The following is an 11,574-nucleotide window of genomic DNA, read 5'->3' as shown; positions in this document are numbered from 1 at the left end:
GGTTGATCCTTGGGGTTCAGGTTTTAGATTTGCATTAGCTAACTCTAGCCTTACTAAACATGGAAAGAGGGTTTTGAATCAATTTGAGTGAGAGATTGACTCTGAACCTAATGTACTTATTTATTTCTTTTTACTTTAGGGTAAGCAGTTGGACTGTTGCCACACATACAGAACCCAAAAGCTTTTGCAAGTCTAAGTGAATTCATTTCACACTCAATTGGCACTGCAGGGCTGCTGAGATCTACTTATTGAAGATCTGCTCCTGAAAGTGAGTCAGGAGGAAAAGTTCACACATCGCTTTTCATTGGACTTTAGTGGACTAGCTCGTCTAGAGTCTAATATAGATGGATAGATAGATAGATAGATAGATAGATAGATAGATAGATAGATAGATAGATAGATAGATAGATAGATAGATAGATAGATAACTTTTTTGTTGTAGTTGTTTTCCCTGTAGTTGTTGTTTTTTTTTTTTCACATGCTCACAGAAAACTAGCAAAGACACATTATACGGTGAATGAGTCAACTTGACTTAGACATTTATGATTTTTTTTTTTTTTTTGCATTTTTATGTTCTTTTAAAAGCTTAAAAGGTTCCATTAATTCATTCCATAGAAAAAAAAATGCAACATGAGAGAGAGTAAATGATTTACTTTATGGTGAAAGGTTTTTCTTTTCTTTCTTTTTTTCTGCTCTTTCAACATGCTAAAGAGGGATTTAGACAGTTTCTGAATAACAACATCCTGTGCAGTTAAATAACAGTAACTATACATTGTCCATCATAACTGACATATTTAGAATTCGACATGTAAACTGCACACTTGTTAATAACATAGCTGTACATTAATTTAAACAAATACAATACAAATGCTTTATTTTATATATATATATATATATATATATATATATATATATATATATATATATATATATATATACTTCCGTGTATATTGCATTTTTTAATTTTCTGTTTTTTTCTTATAGTGTTATATTTCATCTCTGCTATTCCTATGCATGTCTGTGCTATCATGTATGTTTGCACTATGTCCGTACTTTCTTCTGCACTGGAAGCTTCTGACGCCAAGTCAAATTCCTTGTGTGTTTAAACGTACAGTACTTGGTAGTATAGCTCTTTCTGACTTCTGAAACAATATTCGGCAGCACACCTGGTTTCAACATTGCTAATACTCAGAAATGTTTTTTTTTTTTTTTTTTTTTTTTTTTGAGCAGCAAATCAGCATATTCAAATGATTTCTGAAGTGTCATTATGAAACTGAAGACTTGAGTAATGATGCTAAAAATTCAGCTTTTATCACACAAATACATTACTTTCAAATAGAAAACAGTTCTATTATATCATAATAGTACTTCACAATAATAAATGCAACTTCAGTGAAAAAAGGAGATTTCTTTCAAAAACATCAAGAAAATCCTTATTTTCCCAAACTTTTGATTGTTAATGTATATTAACAGTGGCTCACTTAAAGCTGCAGTCCGTAACTTTTTTTGGTTAAAAAATTATCCAAAATCAATATTTGAGCAAGTACATAACCAGCCAGTGTTCAAAACTACCACCTTACTTTAGCCCAATTTACAACCGTTAGCTTATAATAATGTTTTCTAATTTGAGGTGGTATGGGTAGGTTTTCACAGGAAATTTGAGCATGGCACTGCATCATTACGTCACGTCTGTAAACATAAAGAAGTTATCCCAGCTACCAGGCTAATGCATGTGATGATCCTGCAGGTTGTGGATCATTTATAGCCTTTTTTCACAGCAGCAAGAATACTTAAATGTCAAAAAAAAAAAAAAAAAAAATTTTTTGATGGCGTCTTGTAATCCAGAAAAGATTATATGAAATGCATGTGAATGAAATTAAATTACTGTATATTCCAGTTTTAAATGTGCTTCTGATAACAGATAGACTGGGATTACACAATATTTGTATTTTAAAGACAGCCAGTTTAAAGTGAGCATTGTTTGCTTTTTGGGTTAAAATAATTTCTTAATATGAATTTTGAATGGTATGACAATTAGAGATTAGACTGTACACAAACTGAAATCTACATACTAATACACACTATACTCATAGTAATGCAATGTTGATGTTGTTAACATTAATAATCTGAGAATAAAGTATAACAATAATTTGCATGGTTTGATGTAACATGAGCTAATCAATCGTTAGATTAAATCACCACTGGTAGCGCAATTTATTGTAATGCTTTACTAATTAATTGTAATTTTCATCAGTTGGCCAGAACAAACATGGCAGACTTGCTACTTACTTGTTCAGATGACAATATCTGGTTAAATTATTATTTGGGTCATATAGTCCAAGATGTAGGCTAGAATCTGAGTGCAAAGTACAATATCAACACCGGTGCGGTGACTGCCACACACACATGCTCCTCAAAACATTAGATTCAATATGGTGTATGTTGTACGTGGAAGTAGTTCCAGTGGATGACATAGGACATCAATATAAGACAATATATATATATATGTCAGTGGCCCCCTCCTTCCTAAACTTTGTGCCTGGCTTGGCCAAAGCTTTTCTGTACCCTAGGCCAAGGTACATTCCTAAAGTGCCCTCCTCAGTACCATGGCCTGTCATACTGTAGGCTTTCTGTCCTCCTCCCTTTCAGGAGCCTGATCAGCAGAAGCTATATATATATATATATATATAAGATCCTTCTGGAATTAGTTATAGAATAAGTGCCAAAGTTGTCGATTTCACTTAAACATGCTGTAACCTTCATTTGTTATTATCTTAAGCATGGTGGTGATTCAAATGCTCTCATCAGGCGAGTGTGCTATTTGAGGCGTCCTCCTGTGTCGTTGAGATGTCTACTGAATGCTGCCCATCTGTTGGCCTCCAGTGCAGCGTCAGCAGAGCCGCCATCCTGATGAGATGCTTGGGGCTCACAGGGGGTCTCACACATACACACACACACACGACACGATGAAGGAGTATCTCCAGCAACAGATGCTTTATACTTAATAGTGTGTTTAAAAAATGGCTAATTCACCCAAAAATGAAAATTAGCCTGTGATTTACTCACCCTCGAGGAATCCTAGGTGTATATGACTTTCTTCTTTCCGACGGATCCAATCGAAGTTATATTAAAATTGTCTTGGCTATTCCAGGTGTTATCATTGCAGGCTCCGGTGGGTGAATAAAGTCCTCCTGCAGCAAATCCATGCATTTTTGTAGGAAAGATATCCATATTTCAAACCTAATAAACCTAATAAACACTTTCCTCTCACTTCCGCTGACTGTCATATGCAGAAGCCATTCCAGTGGATGACGTAGGATATATGCATAGCACGCACCTCTGAGGTATGCTAGTCTCACGAGTTTGTTTACAGGAGCAAAATTGCTAGTACTGGGTTGGATCCCCTATTGCCTTTATGACTGCCTTAATTCTTCGTGGCATAGATTTAGCAAGGTGTTGGAAACATTTCTCAGAGATTTTGGTCCATTTGGTCCATATTGACATGATAGAATCATGCAGTTGCTGCAGATTTGTCGGCTGCACATCCATGATGTGAATCTCCCTTTCCACCACATCCCAAAGCTGCTATACTGGATTGAGATCTGGTGACTGTGGAGGCCATTTGAGTAAAGCAAACTTATTGTCATGTTCAAGACACCAGTCTGGGATGATTTGAGCTTTGTGACATGGTGCATTATCCTGCTGGAAGTAGCCATCGGAAGATGGGTACACTGTAGTCATAAAGGGATGGACATGGTCAGCAACAATACTCATAAACGATGCTCAATTGGTATTAAGGGGCCCAAAGTGTGCCAATAAAATATCCCCCACACCATTACATTACCAGCCTGAACCGTTGAGACAAGGCAGGATGGATCCATGCTTTCATGTTCTTTATGCCAAATTCTGACCCTACCATCTGAATGTCACAGCAGAAATCGAGTCTCATCAGACCAGGCAACATTTTTCCAATCTTCTGTTGTCCAATTTTGGTGAGCCTGTGTAAATTTTTGCCTCCGTTTCCTGTTCTTATCTGACAGGAGCAGCACCCGGTGTGGTCTTCTGCTGCTGTAACCCATCTGCTTCAGGGTTCGACGTGTTGTGCGTTCAGGGATGGTATTCTGCATACCTTGGTTGTAACGAGTAGGTTATTTGAGTTACTGTTGCCTTTCTATCATCTCTAAACAGTCTGCCCATTCTCTTCTGACCTCTGACGTCAAGGCATTTTCGTCCACACAACTGCCACTCATTAAAGTTTCTCTTTTTCGGACCATTCTCTGTAAACCCTAGAGATGGTTGTGTGTGAAAATCCCAGTAAATCAGCAGTTTTTGAAATACCCAGACCAGCCCGTCAGGCATCAACAACCATTACACGTTCAAAGTCAATTAAATCCCCTTTGTTCCCCATTCTGATGCTCGGTTTGAACTTGAGCAAGTTGTCTTCACCACATCTAGATACCCAGTTGCTGCAGTGTGATTGGCTGATTAGCAATTTGTGTTACCAAGCAATTGAATAGGTGTACCTAATAAAGTGGTCGGTGAGTATATATATATATATATTGGATAAGGACACTTCAGTTATTATAACTGAGTACTCTATTATCTGAGCTCTGAAAAAATAAATTTCTGAATAATAAAATCTGGCCCTGGGCATGAATGTGATAAACAGTCTCTATATCAAAAGGTGGTTTTGGAAATTGTTGATAGATAAACAAAAGATAAAACATTTTGCTTACCAGATTTGACAGATTTTTTTTTTTTAAACATTTGAGCATTTGAAATCTCTCATTTAGGTAATCGATAAAGCGTTAGTCATGCAAACATCACTATGAAGATAACAACAAAGCCTTTGAAAAGACAAAACAGAAGTTGTTTTTTTGTCCTCCCAAAAATGAAATTCAATTTTCAACTGTCATAAATGAGAACTATACTGTTCCTGTGAAACCAGGATACCCTCTTCACACTGGATCTGAATCTGTCTGATTAAGATTCAAATGTGCGGTTGACGCCAGTTGGGCCTGCAGGAGATTTAATTAAGATTATGAGGCCAACTGGGAGGTTATAAAGAACAAACAAACACCATATCAGAATCATCATCCTGTATCCCACCAAAATAATAGTATTACTGACAATCTCTGGATGCATAGAGAAAATGTCACAAAGCAAAAGAAACACAACCACACCAAACAATACTGGATACCTAAGGTGACTTAAGATTGACTCAGTTTGCTGTTGTAGATGTTATAGAACTCTTATTTTGTTTCGAAGCTACAGAGTAAAAACACACTGCCTTTAGGTCCTCCTGGGAATTCCCTACTTACCAGTTTGTAAATCGTAATTAAAATTTGGTATGTAATTGATGCTTAATTTGTGTATTTTTATCATTTTCATGCTGCCACAGATAATGATAATAAATTGAGTTTTGTCATTGCCTGTTGCATCATAAAACTGAAAGTGTAGTATTTTCTGCCAGGTTTTATTACTCTGGAATAACCTTCCTGATAATATTCAGGGTTTACACACACTCTCCGAGTTTAAATCTTGATTAAAGACATTTTTTTTTAGCCAAGAATTCAAATAATGCATGTCTTAACCTTGTACTCCACTAATATCTGATTAAATGCACATGAAAATTTGTTAACATTTTCTATGAAGCCCATATTTAGAATACATTATAAAGGTATTCTTAAGGCATTATAATGAATGCATAATGCATTATAAAAAAACCTTATAATATGTTATATAATCCTATGAATATTCATAAGAACAGTTTAAATGTATTATAATATTTACTTATTTGTGATTATAGCTTTACTTATTTGTAGTTAAAGTGTATACATAAAATACATAAACAAATTTCATACTAGGCTGGAGAAACATGATTGTGGTGACACTGCTGCACAATTATATTAAAGGGATAGTTCACTCAAAAATGAAAATGTTGTCATGATTTACTCACTACACGCTGTTACAAAACTGTCTTACAAAACTTCTTACTTCTGTTAAAAAACAAAAGAAGACATTCTGAAGAATGTTCGTAAGCATGCAGTTACTGGTAGCCATTGAATTCCATAGTACTAAAATGAATACTATGGCTACAAGCAACTGTTTGGTTACCAGCATTCTTCAAAATATCGTGTTTTGTGTTCAGCAGGGAAAAAATAATTCATACAGGTCCAGAACAACATTTTGGGGTCAACTTAATTTGCTTTTTCTATGTTTTATGACACTTTTAAAGTGAAATGTCCAGTGAGTGGCGTTAAAGTGCATTTAGTTTTATATGTGACATGAACATGAATCTGTCAACATTTAATTATGTTGGTTGTTGTACAGCAGTTCAGAAGTTCAGTTCAGTTTACAAGTGCAATGCTGTACCGGGTGCACTGCAGAGCAAGTTTACTATATTAGAAAAGCCATACATATGAAACTAGTTATGTGATGCAAACATCAAAATGTATTAGTTTACAAATCATGTACTGCGGTAAAAGTGTTTTGAGCTTCTAACATAGTACTGTGCAAGGAAATGTGCAAAAAAGAAAAATAAATACATTTTTATTATTCAACAGTCTGCACCTGTAATCACAATTTGTATAAAAAGCAATACAAATATTAGGGTTTTGCAAAACTGTGTATGTTAGGAAATTTTATTGGCTGGTCAGTAGAAAGGATCCAGCTCATTGATTTTAGTAGTGATGAATCATATATAAGCTTGTTTCCAGTATGCACTCTTACAATAGCTTTTGCAAAGGTTTTGGATATGGATTCCAAGCTTGTGAGGTTAAAGTACATGTCCACACCATTATGCCATATCTTTCATTGCACAAACAGATTGCTAGATGCTAGCCAATTGTCATTCTCAGCGGACCGTGTGCTGTCATACACTGTCTCCATGGCAACTGATTACTTGCACAGTGTGCATGTGGCCATTCGGGGGTGAGCTGGGAAATAAATTGCTGAATTCCTCCGACAGCTCTCCAAACAAACTCGTGTACAAACAAGGAGAACGAAACAACACTTGCCGCATTCTGATGTCTCTGTATTTTGTGGTCCGTGCCATCCTCGTCGCCCGGGCATGTTGTGTGTTGATGAGACAGGATCTACGGTGTACTGGGCCACAGTGAGCTCTATATATAATCACTGCCTGGAGAAAAGCTTGCATCTTCCAAACACCAACTTTTCAGCAGAACAACTTTGGGTTAGGTCAGAATGAAACTGAATGGATTCACTACAAGTTGATGTCTTTTGTTAAACACTGAAGGGTGTATCGGTGGATTCTGGAAGCACACAATGTAATTTCATGGATGATATTTGTTATGTTGCATTGCAAACTCATTGCAAGCTTCTCTTTTTACCCTACCAATAAAAAGTGATACACTACTAATGAAAGGAGTCTCTTCTGCTTACTAAGGCTGAATTTATTTGATTAAAAATACAGTAAAATAGTAATAATATGAAATATTATTACAATAAAAAAATCTGCTTTCGATTTGAAATTATTGTAAAATGTAAATTATTCATGTGTTAAAGCTGAATTTTCAGTATCATTATTTCAGTATCACATGATTCTTCAGAAAACATCCTAATATGCTGATTTGCTGATTATTATTATTATTATTATTATTATTCAGTAAATAAGCTTTCCATTGATGTATGGTTTGTTAGGATAGGACAATATTTGGCCAAGATATAAATATTTGAAAATCTGGAATCTGAGGCTGCAAAAAAATAAAATAAATAATAATATTTTTTTTTGAGACAATCGCCTTTAAAGTAGTCCAAATTAAGTTCTTAGCAATGCATATTACTAATCAATTCTTAAGTTTTAATATATTTACAGTAGGAAATTTACAATATATCTTCATGGAACATGATCTTTACGTAATATCCTAATGATATTTGGCATAAAAGAGAAATTTATAATCTTGACCCATACAATATATTTTTTGGCTATTGCTAACATATACATATATATATATATATATATATATATATATATATATATATATATATATATATATATATATATATATATATATATATATATATATAGTGTAAAAAGTGTTTGAAAGAGTATCATCCTTTTTTGCTGTGCTGCATTCTGAAATATAAATCAAAATTTCAGCTCAATTCACAAGCAAGCCTGTTTTCTCAAAGGTTCTCACAGAAAGAATCAACTTTAGACAATGATCTCACTTCAAAGTGCTCATTGTAATTGATCCTGTAAATTTCTTTTGATCCCTTCAAACGGAATAACACAAAACCCCCACACAGGGAAATCAATACAAATTAAACACACGCCTCCATTTACCAAGGTGGCTATACCGGTAATTATACATGACTCCTCCCACACACACTCAAGCAGACACATAACCATCACTTACAGGAACTCTCAGAAACGCATGGTAAATGACATGGAATAATTGCATATAAGTCTGTCATTACAGCTCAATCGGTCACTTTCCTCTCTGGTAAATATTCACCTCAGCATCTGTATCAAACTGCAAAGTAGGATTTTCCTTGAAACAAATAACACAATCAAAGTATAGACTAAAACCATTGTGAGCATTTTCCAAGTTTACAGGAATTTTACTCTCCCTTATGTAATTTCAAACACATAAGACACATATGACTTTAATGCTCAAATTCTCCAAAAATCAAAAACAAAGAAACAAAAGTCCATGTCTATATTCATCACAACATTATATCATTATCAGTGTTGGGGAAAGTTACTTTTAAAAGTAATGCCTTACAATATTGCGTTACTCCCTAAAAAAGTAACTAAATATGTTACTTAGTTACTTTTTATGGAAAGTAATGTGTTACATTACTTTTGCGTTACTTCACGTTACTTTTTAAATATGAGCAGGGCTTGATTGTTTTTAATATAAGAAGTTCTATTTATAGCAAATGTAAAAGCCCTTTCACGCCAAAAAGTGTAATGAATAAACCTCAGGCTGAAGGAAAAGTAAATTCACGTCTGTACAGTAGAACACAGGAGAAGAAGGTTCAACAGTCTTCAGCAATAAAAAAAAAAACAATGAAGCACAATTGTTAGTTTATCTAAAGTCATTTTTGATTATTAGTATGGTTGAACTGGATCATTAAAGGTCAGCAGCAAAGACACTGCTAATAAAATGGGAATAGATACATTTGTGTTATTTAATATATTTAGTTATTGCAGGTTTGCGTCATATTCTGGGTTTGCATTTCACTGTTTTGATTAATTTTGATGAATACTAAATTTTTTTTTTTTTTTTGTGAGTGGGATGAATTAATGCACATTCACATTTAGTCTAGAACTACAGTAACATCATGTTCACACAGCGCACACAACGCCTCCATACTTCCGATTTCTCCCAATATGGGAACAGGAGGCTTGTCAGTCAAAAAATGGGAACACAAAGTAACTGGCGTTACTTTTTTGAAAAAAGTAACTCAGATATTTTCTTGTAAATTAAAAAGTAATTTGTTACTTTACTAGTTACTTGAAAAAAGTAATCTGATTACGTATCTCGCGTTACTTGTAATGCATTACCCCCAACACTGATCATTATGTGTTCCTTGATAACACACATCATGCAGTATATTGTATGTACACTGTTCACCAGTTGCAAATATTAAATACCCAGATGACCTGTTACATTTGCCAGCACATGTGCATTTCTGAGCATTCCTGGTGCATGGTGCTAGCAACACCAGGGTCATGGGTTCAGTTCCCAGGGAATGCATTATAATATGTGCTGTAAATTGCTTAGGATTTAAATCCTGCCAAATGCATGGATGTGTCAAACAATACAGCATCCACAATGCAAGACTCTGTTTTTAGCAAGACGAATGAAATGTCCATACTTACACATGGATCCTCTGCGGTGAATGGGTGCCATCAGAAAGAGGATCCAAACAGCTGATAAAAACAACACATTAGCCGCTTTTCCACTGTCGGGCCAGTGCGAGCCAGGGCTTAAAACGGGCCGGGCGGGGCTAATAGCCTCAGGCCAGTAGCACGAGGCCAATATAGCGCTGCGTTTCCACAGTCAGGCCTGAAGCTCCGCTGCGCGTCACTAAAACCCGCCTTTTACACGCCTCTCAGAAACAACGTCATGCAATCCAATTATTTCACCAAAAAAGAGAAGTTATCAGAAAACGAATAAGAAATAAATCACTGGAACATGCGCGATCACAAAACGAACGTGATAACAGCGGCCTTTTGTTTGCATGCTTTGTTAAATATTTAAATTCAAAAGCATCGATGTTTTACTATAATAAGTGATAGCCTAAATTGAGCATAATGAATTAATTTATCAAGCTTGAAAATTTGTCACAGAAATAAATGTATTTCTATTTTATGTATTTATTTTTAATGCTGAAGCGTTATGAAAATAGCCTGCTTATTCAGTCGAGACTGTTTCTGTTTATTTGTAGTCACATATGTCACATTTAGAAAGAATTCTAATTTCTCTATTTTTATAAAAGCTCCCGAACAAAAAACATTATTATATTTTTATGACATGGGCTACGCAGAGCTAAACTCAAGACTTGTGACAGATAAAATATGTTACTACACGATTGTGATAGAGAATAAGAAGCTGACATCTGATTTCTTCAAGCGGTCACATTTACCATGTTTATTATGGTAATGTTAATACCCAGCGTGCATATTCTTTTGCATCGCTTATAAATATTTCTGCCTCGTATGGTGATTATAATCCACATTGGAACAAGTTATTTCAAACACTCATGCTGACTGAAAGTGAGTTTTGACCTCAACTTATTTTAAAAAGTTTTTAATGCTGGTGTTATAGCTGTAGCTTTATGAAATGATCTGCGGTGCTGACGCTCTGCAGACGCGGAGAAACTCCGCCTTTGTTCATAACCACTCCTCTAGCCCCAGCTGGCCCGCTTTGGCCCAAGGTTTTCGTCGGGCCAGAAAACCCTGGCCGTTGGCCCCGAGGAAGCCCCGACGAGGCACGATCAAGCCCCGGAAGTGACAGTGGAAACGCGACTGGCCCTGGCACGCACTAGCACGCCTGCTTTTGGCCCGACAGTGGAAACGCGGCTAATAATCCACAAGTAATCCACACCACTTCAGTCCATCAATAAACATCTTGTAAAGCCAAAATGACGATGAAACCTGCATTTGTACAAAAGTGATGAAGACACAAGCTCATCTACATCTTGGAAGGCCAGTTTGATTTTTGGATGAACTATTCCTATACTGTATATTCCTGTACCCCACTCATACTCACTGCATAGGTAAATGATTTGATCAGTGAGGTTAAGTACAGCACTGTGCTTTAGTTGGAGAATGTGCAGTTAAACAGATTGTTTTCAGTCTGAAATGTGGCGTTGGGGCACATCTGACATTTTCTGGAAGCTGGTAGCAGATGAGGGTGGCATGAGAGCTAAATGCTTTCTTACCATGTATGGAATATATATATATATATATATATATTATTTTTTTTTTTTCTTCCTGACTGAATGATAATGATTTAAGTGCTGAAATTGTATTAATAATATGAGTCACACTTTATTTTAAGGTCCAATTTTCACTTTAAACTAACTATTAACTATGAC

Source organism: Cyprinus carpio, chromosome B5 (assembly GCF_018340385.1).
Source record: "Cyprinus carpio isolate SPL01 chromosome B5, ASM1834038v1, whole genome shotgun sequence".
In the NCBI taxonomy this organism is placed as follows: domain Eukaryota; kingdom Metazoa; phylum Chordata; class Actinopteri; order Cypriniformes; family Cyprinidae; genus Cyprinus; species Cyprinus carpio.
The sequence above is the reverse complement of the archived record's forward strand: the minus strand, read 5'-3'. Positions refer to the sequence as shown.